This window comes from Peromyscus eremicus, chromosome X (genome assembly GCF_949786415.1).
Source record: "Peromyscus eremicus chromosome X, PerEre_H2_v1, whole genome shotgun sequence".
NCBI lineage: Eukaryota > Metazoa > Chordata > Mammalia > Rodentia > Cricetidae > Peromyscus > Peromyscus eremicus.
The window spans coordinates 91,384,760-91,390,379 of NC_081439.1; positions in this window are offsets into that span (position 1 = coordinate 91,384,760).

A 5,620-nucleotide genomic window follows, 5' to 3' on the forward strand; every position below is an offset into this window, starting at 1 on the left:
GTTTTACCCTACCTATTTGGAATGTATATAGTGTGTATCTATGGTTTTGTTGATTATTTGTGTTGTTTTTAGCATGTTTACTATAAAAAGCCCAAAATAAATACTTTCCTATTTCCTTAATAATTGAACTTTCAAAGAGAAGACTCACAGCACAGACTTACCATGTATGACTTCCAAAAATATGGTGAAGCGGCATTCTTCTTGCAATCTGCTCATTAGTCCAAATTTCACAAAGAGACATAGATTTGAACATTATAATAGCTTCATTTTGTTTAACAAGAAGTTGTGTTCTGCAAAAGAAAAAGAAAAAGTCTTATCTATAAAAGTAACTCATTTAATCATGAAGGGAAAATAATAATGTCATTTGTGTATTTTCCCAATCATTAAATTTAAGCAATTGTCTAGGGAACATTATCAACAACAACAAAAATCAGATGTGAAATATTCTTATTGACATATAGTTATTATACAGATTATGGTGTACAATGTCCATTTTATATACAATATAATAAAAATATGTTATAATAAAAATCATGTTAACTTACATATCATCTCAAATGTTTTTAACTTCTTTGTGTTGGGAACATGGAAAATTCTTCTAGCTATTTTGAAATCAGCAGTATAGTACTGTTAATAATATCTTGATAAAGGATACTGAAACTTTTCCCTCCTATCTAATGATATTTTTCTATATAGTGACCAATATTCTATATATTCCCTATCTCTATATTCTAGTCATCTTCTGACAACCATTTTCTCTACTCTGCTTCTGCAAAATCAACTTGTTTAATTTCTACATGTGAGTGGTATATGTCTTTCTGTCTCTTGGATTATTTCATTTAACACAGTATCCTCCAGTTCCCTCCACATTTATGTAAATGACAGGAATTAATTTTTTATGTCTGAGTAATACTCCATTGTGTATGCATACTACATTTAATTTACCCATTCATATGTTAGCGGGCACTAGGTTGATTTCATATCTTGGCTATTGTGAATAGTGCTGCAATAAACATGGGAGTGCAGATGTCTCTTTGGCAAAATGACTTCATTTCCTTTGGATGTAAACCCAGTAGTGGGAATGCTGGATCATATGGTAGTTCTATCTTTAGGTTTTTGAGACGCATCCATACTGTTTTCCATGTTGCTGTATAATTACACTCCCACCAACAGTGCATTAGAGCTCCTCTAGCTCTGCTTTCTTGCCAGCATTTGTTGCTTTTTCTCTTGGTAATCATAGCCCTTCTAACTGAGGACCACACCTATATTTTTTAAAGAACTGACACATTGCAGCCCATTCATAGATGCTATATAAATTAATGTATACAGCATTACTTGAAACCTACTAGTAATCTTATGCTTTGTTCCTTCCAGTTCTTTCTTTCTAAGAGAGAGGGGGGGAAGAAAAGAGAGAATCTCTCATTGTGGTGCTATAGATGGAACTCCAGGGCACTGGACATGTAGAGAGTTGCTCTACCATTAAGCTGAATCCTGACCTCTCAAGAATGAGTCTCTCTCTGTAGTTCAGATTGTGCTAGAGGTCACTGTGTGGGCTAGTTTTGAAGTGGTGATCCTACTGTCTCCACCTCACAAATATCTGGAATTGCAGGCATGCCCTGCTCCTTGTAGTTCTTAGAAGACAGGGACCACGTCTTTATTCTCCTCTATATTTGAAAATTTTTCAAACATGCCCAGAAGTAGGGAGACAAGTTGATAAATCTTACGTGAACTTCTAGATATTATACAACTAACTACACCTTAAGTAGAAATCATAAAGTTAAGTTAGGCAGTGGTGGCACATGCCTTTAATCCCAGCACTCAGGAAGCAGAGGTAGGAGAATCCCTGAATTTGAGGCCAGCCTGGTCTACAGAGAAAGTTTCAGGATGGCTAGGGTCTTTTCTCTCGAAAAGAAAGAAAGAAAAAAAGAAAAGGAAAAAAGAAATCATAAAGTTAAGACAAATAAAAGCAAGTTTAAATCTAGTTGGGTTTTATATTCTATTTTTAAAATCTTCTTTTGAGATTATACTATAATTACATCATTTTCCCCTTCCCCTTTCTCCCTCTGAATCCACCCATATTCCCCTTCTTTCTCTCATTCAAATTCATGGCCTCTTTTTTTCATTAATCATTTCTATACACACACAAATGCATTTCATTTCTAAATATGTAAATACAACCTGCTCAGTCTGTATAATGCTACTTATATGTATTATATTATATTTTTTACAATCAGATTATTTTAAATTGTCTGTGTTTTAAGGTAAAATGACACCTTCATTAACAGATCCATGAACACTAAAAACTCGTGGTGGCAGTGAGATTTTGTTTTCTAATTTATTTAGAGTATAGGTTCATTATAATCTGATCATTACAGCGATTTTTTAATGCAAGATTCAGCTATTTTTACTGTCATACTTTTAATATCATGTCCAGTTTTAGGTTCCTGGCATCACATAGATGATTTTTCATATTGATCATGCCTGAAATGCCCTCTAGAAGAAACAGCTAGGGAAAAATTCCTGGTATGCCTTCTTGTCTTGCTTCTATTCTCATTCATTGGAGAAAGGGTCCATTATCAGTTTCTAAGCAGTTAATGATGAAGTAGCACCTTGTAGTAAAAAGAGCTCTGCACTTGGTATTCAAGTCATGACTCTTGTTCTTGGGAGCTTGTGCTCTTGGGAAAGAGTCTGAACCTTTCTGAGCCCTTGTTTGATCATTTACGAAAGAAGGGGGTCAGACTGGACATAGTAATCCACACTCTCACTAGTCTGCATTTCTGTTAAGTCATGAATTAGAAACCAAAGGTTTTCTTTTATTCATAAAGAGTATCACACTGAATATAATTTGAAGCAGTCAAGGTATATCTAGCCTCTTCGTACATACAATGTTAGAACTTCTATTGTGACCCATTTCATTGAATTTGACCTTGTCTCTTATTGCTGGTCTTCTTTTTGATATATATATATATATATATATATATATATATATATATATATATATATATATATATATACAGGTATGTAGCTGTGAATGAAATACCCATGCTGCCTTTTACCCAGTTTGGATAGACTTTGATGTCCAAAGTTGACAATGGGTACAAAGGGTAAACACAGAAAGAGTAGAAAGATGGCAAAGACAGATTTCACTTTCTTCCCAATTATTTTACAGCTTGGCTCTTAGCATTGTTGTGACTCAATCTCTCTGTGCTTGGCAAAGCTCAAATAAGAAAAGTCTATTTGGTACCAGACTGGAACAGGGAGTCCCTGGAGGAGTATCAAACTCAGGTATTTCTGATAGATTCTGTATGGAGTTCTTTATTCGGTTTTTGATAAATGGGAATTTGTTTAGAAGCACCAAGGAACTTCTTTGAATAAACTATGAACATTGTTTTAAAGTCTTTATCGTGTATGTTCTCCCAAACAGTCATAGTGACCACGAGTAGAAAGAATCCGTATCACAATCCACTTCCGAATCCTAAGTGTTTGGTTTTTGTCATCCTTATCTGGTCCTGATCTTGGTTCCGTGTTTGTAGCACGAATTGTTAAAAGGTCTTATTAATAAAAACAAAACCCGGAGGCAGATATTGGGGTGAACGCTGAAAGATCAGAGAAACAGAATAAGCCACAGCTAACCTCACCTCACTATCTTCTCAGCTTATCTTGTTTCCTCAAACTGGAAGCCTCTGAGTCCTCATCCAGAATGAATCTCAGCTGAACTGCTGTTAAAAGTCTCAAAGCTTAACAGGTTCTAGTTCTTGGTCCTCACGCCTTATATACCTTTCTGCTTTCTGCCACCACTTCCTGGGATTAAAGGCTCACCTGTGGTGATATTGTGTTCCCCAATATATTGTGTACATTAATAAACTTATCTGGGGTCAGAAAACAGAACAGCCACTAGATAGACATAGAGGCCAGAAAATGGTGGCACACACGCCTTTAATCCTATCATTTTGGAGGCAGAGATCCATCCGGATCTCTGTGAGTTCAAAGCCACACTGGAAACAGCCAGGCATGGTGACACAAGTCTTTAATCCCAGGAAGTTATGGCAGGAAGTTGTTTTCCATGTGTATCTCATGTCATCAACACTCAATACTATCCTAAATAAAAGCAAAGTATTCTGTGTTCCCTCAATACTGAGTCAGTACTGATAGTAAAAGATATCTGCTGGGGCTAGGCATGGTGGTGTTTGGCAGGCAGATTTCTCTGAGTTTGAGGCCAGCCTCCACATAAGTAAGTTCCCAGCCAGCCAGGGAGATACACAGTGAGAACTTGTCTTTTTTTAATTATATATATATATATATATATATATATATATATATATATATATATATATATATATGTGTGTGTGTGTGTGTGTGTGTGTGTGTGTGTGTATGTGTGTATAATTATATATATATGTATGTGTATATATATATATATATATATATATATATATATATATATATAGTGTTCTGCCTGCATGTATGCATGTATGCCTGTAGACCAGAAGAGGGCACCAGATCTCATTACAGATGGTTATGAGCCACCCTGTGGTTGCTGGGAATTGAACTCAGGACCTCTAGAAGAGTAGCCAGTGCTCTTAACTGCTGAGCCATATCTCCAGCCTGTGAGAACTTGTCTTAAAACAACAGAGATAAAATTGTTTTTAATGGAGTCTCATTAAAGAAGTCACTGCTTCTCTTTTCTGTAATAATGACAACTATCAGTTATTTAACTTTATATCACTCCGTTTTACTGTTATACTTCCATACCTAGATGAGAAGTGCATCATTGCTTTGGGTCACTCTGCATTGTATTCTAGCTCAAGTTGCCTGGCTTTAGAAATGAGCTTTTAGAACTGCTCAGACTTCTGTGTAGGATACAGAGTTGTTCTTTGGGTGGCAAATAATCACTCATTTTCATGGCCTAGGGAGAAGACAGATCTAGCTTGGAGGGCAACCACTTACAAGCTTGTTGTCCTTGGAAACCCAAATGGACCATTTTCCTATTGTACTTTCTGCAACTTCATTTCAAATTATGCTTATAATACTATTAGCAAATCAAAGGGATAATTCTGTTTGTGAATTGGAGGTTGAGGCCCAAAATACTTTAACTTTATTTAATCTATTACCCTGTACAGTAAAACATCAACTTAACTGAAAATGCTTTTTCAAAAATCTTACTTTGCTTAGTAATGTCAACTTACTTTACCATACCAATGAATTTTAAATTTCCTTTAAGATAAAGATTTATTTTTTACTATGTGTATTCATGTGAAGCTATGTGGGGGGGGATGTACACCTGAGTACAGGTATCTGTGGAAGCCAAAAGAGGGTGTTGAATTCCCTGGAGCTGGAGTTACGATAGTTGTGAGCCTCCTGACATGGGTTCTGGGAACCAAATGTGGGTTCTCTGTAAGAACAATTTTTGGGGGGCTGGAGAGATGGCTCAGCAGTTAAGAGCACTGGCTGCTCTTCCAGAGGACATGGTTCAATTCTGAGCACCCACCTGGCAGCTCACAACTGTCTGTAACTCCAGTTCCAGGATCTGACCTCCATACCAAAGCACATAAAATAGAGTTGTTTTTTTTTTAAAGAGTCAATAAAGACATTAAAAAAGAGCAATTTTTGTTCTTAAATT